The 16565-nt window shown below is 40.7% G+C and overlaps 1 protein-coding gene across 3 annotated transcripts in view; it reads right to left on the bottom strand.

The window, feature by feature from the left end:
• The window catches only part of STK39 (serine/threonine kinase 39), a 278661-nt gene that overhangs the window by 244121 nt on the left and 17975 nt on the right, over positions 1–16565 (bottom strand). Inside the window, exon 1 of one of the 3 annotated variants that reach the window (XM_070580067.1) lies at positions 12890–13020. The exons of the other annotated variants lie outside the window; for them this stretch is intronic. The gene's annotated coding sequence lies outside the window, so the exon portion shown is untranslated. Of the gene's footprint in view, positions 1–12889; positions 13021–16565 lie in introns of those variants that run through there. 3 annotated transcript variants of the gene reach the window in all.

Below are 16565 nucleotides of genomic sequence, written 5' to 3' on the forward strand. Positions count from 1 at the left end.
ACAGAAAGAGTTGCTGAGAAGGAAGAATAGGGGTGGACAAGGGAGGATCAGAGACCAAGAACCAGGGCAGTAAACACCCACAAAAACTGGTTGTCTGACCCAGTAAGTCCCTTCTCTGTGGATGTTCTGGGTGTAGTAGCAGTAGAAGTATACTCATACGTTCCAATGTCAAGGTCAAGTAATGAACACTCTTGGGAAAAAAGATAACAGAAAGCCAATGTCCTCAAAATGCTTAATATGCATAACAGTACATACAGACTCTCTCCCAATCCCAATGAGACAAAAAATAATAATAATAAGCATTCTTACCAGCTTACTACCTAGGCCCTGGCCAAGACAACCTGCTGTCATCAAGGTTTAAGCATCTGCTAACCTACAAGATCGCACCACCCTAAAGTGATCAATGGACCAAGTGCAAGCGCACTTTTGGAGGCAGACAATGTCCATATCGCATGTAAATCAACAAGTATAGCTACCCTTATACTTTTCTAGGGCAGCATACTGCCTGGGTTGTGAAGACACCTACATGCAGAGAAATCGTCATGGAAAACTAAATCCTCTTTAAGTGTACACTTCCCCTTATAAATTCGCTCCACCATTTCCTTTTCTGTAAATGACTTCTCTCAAATTCTCATCTCTATTTCCAGTCCCTTCTCTGAGATCCCAATCCTCAATTAGACACGCGTGATAGACATTAGCAGGGCTCGCCAATATCGCCTTCCTAAGCACAAAAGCACTGCTTTCCCTCGCAATAGACAGGGCCATGTGAATGGCTGGGCCAATGAAATGTGAGTAGTGACAAATGACTCTTCATTACTAAGGCAGAGGAAAGCTATCAAAACCCTCCCCTCTTGGGGCAATCAGACGACAGAGACACAAGACTGAAGCAGCCTGGATCACTGAGTTGCTGCAGGAAGGACAGCTGACTCTGAGAGCAAGAAATACACTTTTGTTTCATTAAGCTCTTGGGATTTGGGGGTTGTTTGTTACCACACCATAGCCCAGCCTCACCTAACTGAGCGGACGAGCTTAGAAGACATCCCAAGAGCACCACATAATCCATCTACAATCAAATTCTCTGCATTCTTCCATCTAAATCCAGAGACGCCTACCTAACTTCTATTTGGGTCAATCCCCAGAACTGCAGGTTCTACCCCTCTCCTTTGCATCCCCAGGCCTGGGTGAAGAAATTGCACAGAAGCAGTTTGATCAATTTTTATTGATGGTGATGAAAGTCTTAAGCAAAAGTCAAATGAATTTTAATAAATTAGACTTTAAAAGGAATGCTGGAGATTATCAAGAGATCACCAGAAAAACATTTATTTTGGAGAAAAAAATAAGGCTCAATCGTGAAGCTGAATGTGTACTTAGACAAATAACTTTGAAACTTTGATCAGAAGAAACTAAAATAATTGAAAAGCTATCTCCATTCCCACCCATGCGGCAAGGGCATGCCAACTCTGAAGACCTCAGGGCAGGTAAAATAAGCATATAAATGTGCTTGTATTTCTTTAAGGGTCATATCACCACTACTTAGAACAGACTGGAAACTGATACTCTTCCCAAATATCACTCACAATTGTAAAAATTAAAAGCTCAAACCAGCAGAATTGTAATGCAAATATCAAAAGTTCACTTCAAGGTCATTTATCACCATTTTTTCCCACCTCTTCTTGAAAGGGGCCCACACATGCAGCCTCAGAGAATGGCTACGAAAGAAAATATATGCTGTGGTTTCGTAAAAATTTCTAGCTTAGAGGTGTTGCAAATTTCATTACCAGTTCCCAGATCATACAAGCTACACACCAAAACATCCAGACACACACTCCCATTCGTTTCTCTACTAGTTAAGCAAACTGTCATCCTTTGAATAATGGATCTAAAATCTGCACCGGGAAAAGTCTTTAATCTCCTTTTTGTTTTCTGTGGGAACACCAGGGAAGGTTTTCATTTTATGTCAAAGATAATCTACACAAAATGATATACAAGCTAATTATTATTCCACTTGTCTTTCTCTGAAATAAAGCAAAAACGTGCTCACCAAAATTTCAATTGTGTAGAGACATTATATAGTTAAAAAACGAAGGGTAATTAATTACCCCATTTGTCTATGGTCATCTAATCACGTTGAACAAATTGAAACTTCAGTTCTTCTCAACTCAACGTAAAAAATCTTGCACCTTCAATATTCTAGGGAAGAAGATTATCAAGCAGCTATAAATCTAGACAATAAAAAGGTTTTAACTCAGATTCACCCAAAAGGCAAAGCATGATTATCTCTCCCACCCCACCTATTTCATCTCAAGAGTGTTACTAAATATGGCAGGATTGCTCAACTTCCCTGCTCAACACAAGTACACACTGCAATTAGAATGACTATCCTTCATTTCAACCACATGAGTCAAGAGGAAGTAGTATTAATTATTTATTGGTTAGCACACATCCATCAGGTACTTACCACACATGTGCACCTGTTTATAAGGGTCATTTCTGTTCCAGTGTTTACAAAGAGTTCACCAACCCTGGGAACAAAAGATAAGCCGAAAGTTCTGCCTTCTCAACCATGCTTTGCACCTTTAACCTCTAAACCAGTGAGTTCCGGGTAATATTTGGTGGTAAGAAACATTCCTGTCTTCAAGGTGTGACTTTATATCTGCATCTGCCTTCCAATTTATTCTTATTTTTTAATTTTACTTAGTTGTAAGTAGCAAATACATGTCTACTTCATAAAGCATCATCAACATCCTGTCTTCCGTCTCTGAGTAGCTCATCAGAGGAAACCTGTATTATCATGGGCGAGAGTGGAAAAGAACCTATCAGTGTAGCTGTATACAAACACCTCCTCTTTCAGCACAGTGCATTTGTGAACATATTCCTAGTCCTGGTTCTGAAATCAAAATTCAGACATAAACACGCACTGGTTCTGTTATAAACCAAGTTATGCACCATTATCAGGGTGTGGGTCAAGGTGATGGGACCAGAGACTGGACATGTCCGTGCAGATAACCGCCCCGACGTACCAGTTTTTTGAAAAGTGACTTACTGAATGTTATTCATCTGGGCTCCATAGAAAGAATGAGGCATGTCAGTTGAAACTACCATCCAAGAGGAACCTGAATGGTACCTTCAAAGAGTAACTCTTCAGTCATCCAGAACCTTTATTTCTCTACTTTAGAAGAGGTGAAAAGACGGAAGCTTGAGTCCTAACTTCAAGATCACATACCTCCATTTGACAGAGAGAGCAGCTTATAAAGCAAAGATTATTTTATTACCTTGCTTATTAAACAGACGAAACTACTACATTCATTCAGTTAAGTGTTTGCACAAGGAAGTTACTGAAAGTCACTGTTCTTAAGAATGTTTCCTCCCTGCCCCACCTGCAGGAAAATAACACCCACTTCCTTCCCAATCTTGACTTCCAATCAATAAGCTCTCCAGAAAGAAGTCTCCTACGCAGCCCACCTCTCCAGCACCTGCTCTCCGCTTCAACTTGGCCAACTCTCCCAACCCCATGCACAGCCTTGGGAAAATCATTTAACGTCTCTGAGCCACCTGAGATGTGGGGGACTTGAATGAAATGTCTAAAGAGGGTTTACAGGTATTACTAGGATAACTATTTAGAGCATGCCTCAAAAAGCACCAAGCTGCCAAAGAACTCATCCCACGTGCCATGACTGATCTTAACCCATGCATTCACAACTCCAAATGTGTTCACAGCATAAAATAGCAAACTTTAGGTAACGGTCACATTTTTCAGACTTTTTTTTTTAAACAGTAAATTATAATAAGTTACACATGAAGACGTTCTCCTTATATCAAATCATGATCAATAAGGCTCAGGTATCCTCTGTCCATCAGCTCCTTTCTGATCCTCTTATATATGTTCCCAGTGTTGCCAGTTTGGTGTGCATCCTTCTGGTCCTTTCTCTAAGCATTTATACACATATCTTTGAAACCACAGAAAACATACAGCATAGGACTGTAGACTCCAGCACAGCCCTTCCGGAGAAGAATCTGGCTCTGTCAACACTTCGTCGTAAGTACATATATTCCCCCATGATCCATTTATCCTGTTCCTAGACATAGACCACAGCGATTGCATGGACAAGGATGTTCCCTGCAGTCCTCTGCAATGGAGATGGAGGCAAAGATAGGGAAACCCATGGTGGGAACAAATATCTAGGTAAACACAGCAAGGTAAATAGATTAATCATAAGAACGTAATGCTGAATAAAAAAACTAAGAAATAGGAAGAGCCAGAGCACAAAACCATGTATGTAAATTTAAACCATACATGGGTCTCCTCATCTGCCAAATAACCGCGTACATCTCATGATTCCTGTGAAACGGAATAAAACATTTAAAATAGTCCCTGTTGCATTTTAAGCACTTAGTAAATATTCATTATGGTTAATTTGATAAAAAGATGTTCACGTTATATTGTAAATCTTCTATTACAAAACTTCATTTACAGTACCATACTTTCTCTGAAAGGGTTTTCTTTTCCCCCATTAAAAAAGTATATAAAAGAGAGTGAAAAGCTGCTAAAAAATCTTTACAGTGGTTCCCTCTGGGGGATCATACATGTGTCTTACCTTATTCTTGTTTGAGCATATTTCTACAATGAATATATGTTACTTTAGAATTTTCTTTGGTCCTTAACGTTCCTTTCAATATGATTCATGACCAAAAAAAACAGAAACTTCCCAAAAATCCATCAGTGAGGAAACAGTTCAATTATGGTACATGCAAATAGCAGAATATTCTACAGCCACTTTTTGTCAATGTGAGAGAAAAGCACACTGTTATGTGGGATAAATCAGGCTCTGGAACTGCACACATAAGAGACCTGAGAGGGTGTAGGCAATAGTGGTCAACAGCCTAGACTCTGGAGCCAGCCCACCCATGTTCACATCCTGCCTACCACTCAGAAGCTGTGCAACCTCAGGCAAATCACTCAGTCTCCCTGAGCCTCAGTCTTTATCTGAAAAACAGGGGTGATGATAGGATCTGCCTCATGGAGTTACTGTAAATAAATGCAAAAGATGCAATACAAAAAGAAAAACAAAGACCCTATGCATAAGGTCCACTAAAAAATGTGTGCAGGGGCCTACCCACTGGCAGAGTGATAAAGTTCATTTGCTCTGCTTCAGGGGCCCAGGGTTCGAAGGTTTGGATCCTAGGTATGGACCTACACATCGCTCATCAAGTCATGCTGTGCTGGAGTCCCACATACAAAATGAAAGAAGACTGGCACAGACGTTAGCTCAGTAACAATCTTCCTCAAGCGAAAAGAGGAAGATTGGTGACGGATGTTAGTTCAGGGCCAATCTTCCTCACACACACACAAAAAAAGTGTGCCTTTTTTAATTAATTAAACCTCAATAAAGTTGATTGAAAATGCATGCATGCATATAGAAGGTCACATATAGTATACTTCCATTTATATGAAATATCCAAAATAGGTATATCCTTAGAAACAGAAAGCAGATGGGCAGTTGCCAGGGGCTGAGGAGCAGGGAGAATGGAGAGTAACTGCTGAATAGGTCTGGGGTTTCATTTTGGAGTGAGGAAGTTCTGGAACTAGACAGAGGTGGTGGTTACATAATACTGTAGTGTACTGAAGGAAACTGAATCATTCGCTTTAAAAGGGTTAATTTTATATTATGTGAATTCCACCTCTGGAAAAAAAAAACCATGCATGCAAAACATGTTTTACAAGAACATACACAAAGTAAAGAATAAACATAAACATTCAAAAAGGTCGAAAGGGGAAAAGGAATGAATAAAGGAATAGGCAATAAGGAAAGCCAAAAAAATAATGTGACCCCACATAATTCTAAGAGGAGCCCTGCGGGGCCCAGTGATGACAGTGTGCCAGGAAGTGAGGCAGGACTGCTAAAGCCCCCTGCACCTGAGAGCCAAACACTGTCTCGGCTTCCTGCCTTTTGTTTGTTTGCTTGTTTTTAAAGAAAGGGTATTCACCTTTATTGTCCACTTTGCCATTTACTGTTTCTACCCACTGGTACATATGTTGGAGCTCTCCTCACATCAGCACATACTACCCTTTATCATTGTTTTTAAGTCCTAGGGATGTACCATGATCTACACACTTTCAACTTGCTTTAATTGTCATACATAATATTTTGCACTTGATCGTCCATAATATGCCAATTAATGAAAGTTTCATAATGGAGGATCAAACCTGGGATGCAACCACCCATACCAAATTAAAAGCCTATGCTAAAATAAGTTTAATTTTTAGAGCTATTTTATATGCATCCTTCATAGCCTAACCCCTCCCACAAACCACCACGGCCACCACCAAACAGCCAACAGAGGGCAAAGACACCCCTTCCATTTCAACACCTTCTAAACTGAGGTTGATTTAATTTGATTTTACAGGAAAGAAAAAAAAATATGTTAGCTGGATAAGAGTTCATTGTATGATTCTTTGCTCCAAGATGGCCATTCTCTAAGCTCAGTGACCACCTGGCCCGGCTGTTTGGTATTAAGTTTAAAGGGCTGGATTTAGTTCAGAGGATACACACAGTGTCAGTAATAAGTCCATGAAATTCGCCTTGGAGCTTCTGGTTCTTCCAACTACCGTGCCAAAAACTCTACTTTTTCTGGATCTATTTTCCAAGCCCCAAACAACAACATGTCACCTGCTCAATTATAGTGTATCTAACAGAGTTCTCTGGGATTTTGTTTTCATCAAAATAAACTAAAAGGCTGCCCTTTTCAATAATTAGTCACGAATGTTCAGTTGCCTCGAGGTGACACGGGAGAGACAAACTTGACATTTGTGAAGAAACAGCAGCTGGAAAGAATCACACGGAGAAAACAGACACATAGGGAAACATTTCCTTCAGGGCTAAGGAAAGACAAGCATTTTAGAAATCTAAAATAAGCCTTTTATCAGAGCCGGGGTAAAGGTCACCCCCGTGGTGCTAGGGTGGAGGACAGGGCCACCGCTCCAATGCCCTGTGCCTTGCTCTCAGAAGACCTGCCAGAAAGGTGGGTCTGTTCTGGTGCCAAGGGCGATCTGACATCTCTAAGGACTAGGCAGTTATGCAATACAATTATTTTTTTTGCATAGCACCCCTCCCACAGGGCATTCCAATAAGCTTGACAAAGGGAGTCATTCATAGACTTGATAAGCAGAGTAAGGAGAAACTTTGTAACAGAGAGGAAAGATGAAATAAACAGCTGAGCTATGGAGAGGGTTCCCTGCACTTCCCGCCTAGGCTTTCATCTCCCTACACTATTAATACACAGGGCAGAGGCAGAAAAGGACAAGGTGACCGAAGAAAGACGCAAGGGGAAGAGTGAACAAAATCAGAGGGTGACAGAGGAAAGGCTTCCGGTCTCCCAGAAAAGGTACATCCTCACTGTTGGCAAACAATAAAATGACTTTCTGTCAACTGACCTGGCATTGGTTTGGATTTTTGTTTTTGCTTGGTTTTTTGAAGCCGGCTATTTATTCTACTTGTTAAATAATAAACACAAATCACAAAATATTTTCCTAATTTATGACTTTCCAGCCTAATTTATTCTGACAGAAACAGAGGTGTGCCTGGCTGTTTAAAGATCTTGGAATTCCTGCAAGAAATTCCTGGGTAGGGGCAGTCCAGGAGAAGGGGCTAAAGTTTTTTTTTCAGCGAGGTGAGTCATCTGATGAAGTGGTGTATCATCATTCTTAGCTTGAGCAGACCTTACAGAAATATGAGTCTCTAGGCAGAGAAAAGTTGTAAGCTGCCTTCAAAAGAAGCATTATCCGTGTGCTTTCAAGCTTCTAAAGGCAAAGCTCATTCCGCCACTGGCACCTCTTATCTATGGGTGATCTCATGAAGGGGAGGATTTTGATCTCCCAAGGAGGTCTTGGTCATGCCTGCATCAGGCGCCCCCCAGCTTGGTGACTACCTGCAGAGCCTGCCCAATACCATCTCAGACGAAGCTCTTTAAAAAGTCAGCCCAGGGGACTGGCCTGGTGGCACAGCGGTTAAGTCTGCACATTCTGCATCTGCAGCCAGGGTTCGCTGGTTTGGATCCCGGGGGCAGACATGGCACCGTTTGTCAAGCCACGCTGTGGCAGGCGTCCTACATATAAAGCAGAGGAAGATGAGCACAGATGTTAGCTCATGGCCAGTCTTCCTCAGCAAAAAGAGGAGGACTGGCAGAAGATGTTAGCTCAGGGCTAATATTCCTCAAAAAAAAAAAAAAAAAAGTCAGCCCAGGTGCCCCAGGAGCTGGCTGGCGTAAAGTCAGCTCCAGCCCTGGCAGACGTGCTGTGTCAGGTAAAGGAGTCTTCTCTTAGGCCTGCTAGGGCTCTATCCCACCTTACGAATCTGAACACCAAACAAACTCCCCAAAACCCAAATAGGTGATTATGTGTTTCACCACAGCTCTACTGGTATCTTCAAAAGCGTCCCGCTCTCTCAAGTCATCTATGAAGAACATTCCACAAAGAGTACCTGGAAAGCAATGCACACAGGGGAGGCATTCCATTACAAATCTACCTTCAACTTCCTTTCAATCCTCATTATCAGAGAAGATTCAGCACGAGTTAGAAACCCCCACAGTCAGAGAAAGGCCAGTCTCAGGATGCAGGAAGGGGACAAATTCATTGTTCCAATGTTTTATTTATAGTAACCTCTAGACCTTCCAATACAGCAGATATATAGATCTGGAAAAATCAAAGAATCACATAACCTCACATTTCAGAATTGTTTACTATGTGAGAAGCATAGATTATCCTATCTCTTGTTCTCCTTCCCACAAAAGAAATTTTATATATATATAATATGTACATATATAATATTTATATATTCCAGCCCTGGAAACTAATGTATTCTACAAAAAAAAGACTAAATACTGATTTCAAGGTCATGTTCATGTTAGCATCATGATTTAAACTGAAATAGCTTACTAGCAGCAAATGACTTAAATTCCCTCTACTTTGAAAATACTAGGCTATACAGGGATCACACGAACATCTTCTAACACCGTGTCATCACTGAGGGGGCAATAAATGGAAGTTACTGGTATGACTCTTGCTGACGGGAATCCTCACGGAGAGAGGATTTAAACACCACCAGACGACATCAACTGGAAGAGGGGACCACTGACTAGGCCTGTGGGCTACCCAGCAAAGCCTTTCCCTTCTGAGTCATCAGCACTGCTGCTGTCACCCCTTAAAGGCCCACAGGACAGCAAAGGTTTCTGTTTCATTTTTATAGGGGGTTCAGCAGCCTGCCCTGGATGTCCAAAGGAGGCTGGTAACTTATACAGAACCACAAAAGCTGAGAGAATTCCCAGAAGAATGTCTTGGGAAAGTTCACTGTGACATATCTACATGTATCATCTTTTCAAGGAAGCTGACGAGACAAAGTCCTATCATCAAAAGCAGTGTCCACGGGGTACAGAAGCACCACACCTCCCAAGCTAAGGGCAGAGGTGCCCGCATCCTCTGACTCTCCCAGTTCTCCAAGGCAAATGCTCAGCCAAGGTGGGGTTCGCAAGAGCATGGGCTGAGTCTCCTAAAGAACATGACCATCCTGAGGGAAACTCTTGAGCGTTAGGCTGGAAACGCTGAGAGACAAAATCAAAAAGGTGTCATGTTTCTCCAAAGGTAATTCCAGGCACAAAGGGCAAAGGCAAGAGCACAGAAAAGACTTCTCAAGAAATAAAATAAAATAAATAAAAGCAGATTCCAAAAGGTCTAAAAGGGAGTTGGGAAAGCCTGAACTGAACCCAGGGAAACTAGCAGGACAGTCAAAAAATTGATGTTCATGCAGCCGCTCAACAAATAACGAACAGCTCTCAGCAAGTGGCAAGAACCATGTTAAATGTTACTCAAGATATAACCCCCGGGGCCGACATGTCTCCTATTCTCAAGGAACTTAAAAGCTACCAGAACAAATGAGCTTTATGCGCAAACAGCTGCATTATCCAGCTATGGGTGATTTTCCCTAAGAACTGCCTGAATCAGGAATTTGGGATGGGCCTTTGACTTGAATCTTGAAAGATTTACATAACTTGTATACTAGGGGAAAAAACCAAAAACAAGAGATGCTAGCACTTTAGAAAGTTGCCAAAGAGCAACAAAAGCAAAAAGGAGGGTCTATCCATCTATTTTCAGGAAGCAGCAAATAGTACTGATGAGGAGTAATGAAAGATTACTAGAAAAAGCAGACTGGGACCAGATCATGGAGGGGTTAAATAACATGCAAGAAAAAAAGATGAGATCCTCAAACAGCAGACTAGCAGGGCCGGGAGCAGGAGGAACAGGGACACCTCAGGCCAGCCAGCATCGCCTGCCATGATCCCAACTGCCCTGTCCTCACAATGAAATCCAATAGACCAGTGTGAAAGGTAGGGTGACTGGTGCTTTTCTGTTTCTCTTCCATCGAGTACTACCTGCTTAGGAGAGAAGAGATATCCAATCAGTCTCACAGATAAGCAAGGATCCTGGTTACCCAGGGAGGCCACACCAGTCCTTGCGGGGCATTGTTATCTCAGCCAGGCAAAATCTCAATTCTCTTACCCGTCCTATGTGGTACCGAAAGGACGTTGGTTGCCCAAACATGTCTCTTTATGTCAAATGAAAAAGAAAAGGAAAAATTTCAGATATTTGGGGTGTGTTCAGACACCTTCCATATACATTTAACTCTCAATTTGTTGGTCAGCTGTTTGCAGAGTACAAGTAAGTCATGACTAGAAGGACTTCCTCCCACCCCATGCTGGGGAGGTCTTGTAGCCCAGTTCCCTCCTGTCCCCTTCCTCAGGGAGAAGAAGGCTTTTCCTTCGGCTTCGTTTACTTCCCTCCTACTAGACCACAGAGGGTCGTTTGTAGGTCTCCTCTGTCCTTCCACCGTCCAAACCCAATGCCAGTCAGACGGACGCCCTATGCCAAAGAAGAAAACTTCTAACCCATCCCTAATCTTCCCTCCAAGTGGTCTGTAGCAAGCTAGCACTCCTCTCTCGAGGCAATAAAACCTCGGGTCTCTCCACTGCTTTCCCAGCAATCTCCATGTTGTCTAAGGATCTAGGCTTAGGAACAAAAGAAACCATTTCTTGGAATCAACCTTTAAAAGATGAGACTGTGTTCACAACTTTACATACACCATCCAGGCCCTCGCTTGATGTTAGGATGCAGGACAAGTCAAGTTTCTTTAACCTGTTTTTCTTGCTTTCATCTAGTTTTTTATATATATATATATATATATACATTCTAATTCTGATTCACAAGATTGCTTTAAACTTGATCATGTAAGCATTCTTTGCTTATCTTACTGTGGAATGCACCTCAAAACATAATGGCACGCTATGGAGCATTCACGCAGAAAACAGATGAAGAGATGGACAGTCATTTCCTTGTGCACCTGAATAATGACAATCAATGTTGCTCTTTGTTAACAAATCACAATGTGAGAAAAAGTAATGAAACTAAACAGCTCAATTAGCAACAGCAATAAATGCCAAACAAAGCATTTTGATGGTGATGCAGTGAATTTGCTGTGGGTTTACCTGGTGAGAGTTCTCCTGGGACAGAGAGAAAACCACTCTCTAAGCCACACCGCACTGACAGTTAAGAGTAAGGACTCTGAAGAGAGAGAAACTAAATCTGACCCTGGCCAATTTTTTTAATCTTCGGGCTCTGGTTTCCTCATCGGCTTGATATGAGTATTAAATGAGATGTGCATGTGAAGTACTTGGCAGAGTAGCTACTAATATAACACTGATAACCACAACAGATGACGAACAACATGGATACAGAGCTTTTCTCTCAGAGAGATGATGTGTACAGGCAATGTCCAAAGGGATGTCAAAATGAAAGGCAAGACATTTCAACTGGATCAAGAAAAGTAGTCCATAAAATGAAAGCCAATATTTTTGGGAAAGTTCTGGTTCTAAACAGTTCTCCACTAATGCTTTAGTTTCTTCTGGATGAAAAAAAAAAACTGTTTATTTAAATTGTCAAAGATAACATAATTGTACATGTGCACAATCTAGAAGATTAAGATTATACACCCTGCCTTACTGTCAATCAAACAGCACTTCCAACTAAATCTAGGCTACACTGAAGGGGTTCTATTTTAAAGTGGGCCACCTTACATAGAAAAATATTTTTCCAGTAAAACGTAAAAATCCTTGACTTCAAATGCTGATCTAGAAGACAGAGTCAGAAATAATAGTTTCTTTTGCTGCCCAAGACCATTTCTTTTGTATTGAAATTACTACTTGTTAACGTGGTTAGCTCATAGTGAATTCCTGCAGATTTCAGCACACAGAGGCATGTGAACAGGATGATGGGAAGTAAAAAACTCCACTACAACCATGATACCTTTGTTCAAAGGCACAATTTGACTAAATTCACATCCTGTGGTCATTTGTTGAGTTCTCAGAACAATGGTAAATTTAGTTCCTGGGAAAACAAAAAACCATTGTTCCTTTTCATTATTTCTCTTCCTTTGTTGAAAGTTTAAATGCTGATTGTCTCAGAGCCCACAGTTTACATACAAGATAAAAGCATGATGTTAATACACGCACATCAAAAAGCCAGACATATATACATATACACATACTTACATATATATTCAACTAATGTTAGCATTTAACCCATGTTTGTATAAACACGACTAAACTTGAGGAATTCTTTTTATGACAAGAATTACCAAGTTGGATCAAAACATTAGTCCTTTCTATCTCTTGCTACAACTCTGCGTTGGAACAAACTTTACAACACAGTGGGTGGTGGGAATTTCACAAATTGGATTGAAATCCCTTCCTTTATGATTCTGACAACAACTCTATGACATGCTGCTGATGCAAGACAGAAGGATGTTGGAGATGGGGCCATTAGCTCTAAATTTTAGTAACGTACCTCCACTAGAGAATTTCTTCCCTGAGGTGTAATCGCCTCCCTGTGGCCTTTCTCCTGTAGACTTTGTAAGTTCCTCAAGGTCAGACCCCAAAGGGAGCCTCCCCTTATATCACCAAGACATAGCAGTGCCTGGCACACAGTGGAGCTCAGCAAACACCAAATAAATAGCTGGAGGATAGTCAACGCACGCTCTAATCAAGTAGAACCAGCGAGGTATAAATTCTGACCTGAGTCAGCTCACAATTGCAGACTCACGACTCTCCCCACTCGTTTTCGTGTTCTGAGAAGCGTGGTTTTACTTCCTCCAACGAGGAAGAACATTCTTAACCAACACAAGGCCTTGTACTACCTGCCAGAAGAGTCCAGGATACCACAGGAGCGTTCAGAGAGTGATGTGTTCGCATGGCTTTGGTTTTTTTCCTTTTAAACGTTTACTAAGCTACTGTTTCAGCTGAATTTTTTAGTCTGGTTTCAATGTTTGGAAGTCCGTGAGCAATGCCCTATGATTTCCTCTCTCTTCTATAATAAAATATATTGGAGTCCACTGCCAGAATTCTGTGTTGTTTACAGTTGTCAACACTTCAGCATTAATGTTAATAACTTTGTTAAACCTCCCAATGTCCCCATCTTTGATTTAGGTAGATGACAGGCCATGGGGATTGCTGCTTAAGGCAACTTAGTGATTGACTGAATTTTTAGGTACTTTGTATGACACAGAAGAAAGGATGAGAGGATGGATAGTAGAAGTCACGTTTAAAAGATTCCTCATCCTCTCCTATTATCTCCAGAGCCCTTTCTACCAATGTAGTAGCATAGTTTATTTTGAGGACACACAAAAATCGGTTTGGAATGTCGGCACTTCTGTCCATGATTTTCCTGTTTGTGAAATGTTTAAGTGCTTGAGTTCTCATAAAATTAATCCTCTTTAACAGCACAAAAGAAACCGGTTAAAATACTATAAAAAGTTATTAAAATAAAAGGCTTAGAAGGAGAAACTTTATCTGAATGACCAGATACCATATAGCAGGTGTTCAGTGAAGTTTATTGAATGACAATGACTACTCAATTATCCACACCAATGGGAGGGTACACTGGTGTGGAAAATATAAAAATAAAAACAGCCTTCACATACTGAGGGCGTTCTATGTAAAACAAGGATAACTGAACCTGGCTCACTGGGCTGTTATGAGGACTGAAAGAACTAACTATGAAAAGCTTTCAGCCCTGGGGTCGACACACACAAGCTCCTCATTGCTAACTGCTATTATTATAATCATCATCATCATCATTATTTATGATGCATTATATTATCCTGCAAGACTGAAATGATGCTCCTAATTTTGATGATGAAACACCATGGAGTACAATGAGGCCAAGGACCTGGCTCACAGTCACAAAGCTAGTAAATGATGCCAATGGATCCAAGCCCAGGTGGGCCTGATGTGCAAGTTTCAGCTCTAACCACCAGATGATGATGCTGCTTTAAAAATAGGGACCTTTCTTCTAGAAATTAACTCCTTGTCCTGATAGCTTGAGAATCCTAAAGGCAGATGAGGAGGCAAAAGCAGAGGAGACAAAGGGAATCCTGGAAAGGGCAGGGGCTTTGCAACCAGATGTCACTGGGCTCAGATCCAGCTGTGTGACTTTCAAAAGATTATGTGATAGCTCAGGTCTCTGCTTCCTCATTTGTAAAAGTGGGATAATCATCCCAATCGTGGTAGGAATGAGTTAAGGATGAGACACAGAGTATGTAAAATACTTGGTCCAGTCCTGGGCATACAGCATACATAAATTTGTGTCACAGCCATCCTGTGGGTTTGAATGGTATTGATGAGTCCTCAAGTATGCACCGTACAGAGAAAAAGAAAACCTCTCAGAAATTTAATTCTTATCATTTCTTCAAAGATTACTATCTCTCAAGAGATACAATAAAATTCTCCCCCAAGAGTCAAATAACTTTTATTACCCATAATTTTTCTTTGTCATACATAATTTTACACACATAGATCTTTCACCTCTATACACATAAAGAAAAAAATGGGAGCCGGCCCAGAGGCATAGTGGTTAAGTTCATGCACTCTGCTTTGGCAGCCCAGGGTTTGCAGGTTCAGATCCCCGGTGCGGATCTACACAATGCTTATCAAGCCATGCCGTGGCAGCGTCCCATATACAAAGTAGAGGAAGACTGACACAGATGTTAGCTCAGGGACAATCATCTTCAAGCAAAAAGAGGAAGATTCACAACAGATGTTAGCTCAGGGCCAATCTTCCTCACCAAAGAAAGAAAGAAAGAAAAAGAAAAAAAAATTATACAGTCATTTATTCTATATGTAATCGTATTTACACATACTTTGGCACTTCCAAAAGGAGAAAGAAAAGTGTAATGAAAATTGAACCAAAATAGAAAAGGATGGGAAATTCTGAAAAAACGAAATAATTCACTTTCCCAGAGCACTGTCATGCTACAAAGTAACTGATGAAAGGGCCACTACGCGCACACACACACACCCCCAGCATAAAAAAAAAAAATGATAAACAAAGGGACATATGGCAAAAAGGGAAAATGGTTAAACTTTTTATTTAAATCTGGTAACCAGATAAACAGTCAAATCTATAATAAAACAACACATAGGAAAATTCACTTTATTATTTCATGAAATGAAAACCAAAACAAAAAGTACATTATAAATGCAGTCTAAACCAGGCACTAGGTGATTTTCAGCTTCCCACCAAAGCAATCAGAGATTAACATGCCTATCAGCTAAGACTAGGCTGTCAAAATGAAAGCTTTAATTTACGCATGCCCTTACCAAAAAGTATTTAAAAGATTTTTCTCCTAAGTAATAAAGAGCATTGCCCAGACTTTAATAAAATAATTTTTAATTTTGCTAATATGCTAAAAGGCATTGTTAAGCAGATTAAAACACAGAATTCAAGACCACCAGAAGGAACTTCCCAAAATGAAATAAGACCATTTGGCTGTCCTTTCTAAAGGCAAATATGTTGTTCATCTTTCTTTTTACCCAAGAAAAATTCCTACAAAATGATAATCAAAACCTTGTGGTAAAGAGGAGCTTAAACGCTGCCTTTCACATCAGATTACATTTCAAGTGATCTGAAACCAAACTAAGACAGCATTTGATGAGCACAGTTCTCGTTTTAAAAAGTTAACAGGGAAATTGCCCTTTGAGATGCTGAGACACACAGGCATCAAAGTCAAGGACTCAGGAATTCAAGAGTCACTGAAACGTTCATCCCGCTAGCCATTACTATGAAAGAGAAGCAGACTGAGGTTGAGGAGGGAGAATACGACAAAAAAAGGGGGAGGGGGGGGTTCCTTTTTTTGTACTTGATTATGACCCTCAGGAAGAAAACAAAGCAGCTTAGAGAAATTTTCCAGAGAAATATTAACAACTTTCTGTCTCTGAAACACTGAATGCCAAACACATCATAAAACTAGGGAGTACCAGATACTCTTCCCAATATACACAGAGAAGACAGAGCTGAGGTAAAACTATTCACATAGGAAAATGAACTGTTCTAACAATACTAGGTTCCAGGTATATTTTTCAGAACTTCACTGTAGCTTCTATAAACAGGATGAACTATTTCATAGCACTTTCAAGTCCAGCAGAAAAGGCAAGACTGTATCTCATGATCCAGGCATTGCTATTTC

The sequence above is a fragment of the Equus przewalskii genome, chromosome 17 (genome assembly GCF_037783145.1).
Source record: "Equus przewalskii isolate Varuska chromosome 17, EquPr2, whole genome shotgun sequence".
Classification (NCBI taxonomy): Eukaryota; Metazoa; Chordata; class Mammalia; order Perissodactyla; family Equidae; genus Equus; species Equus przewalskii.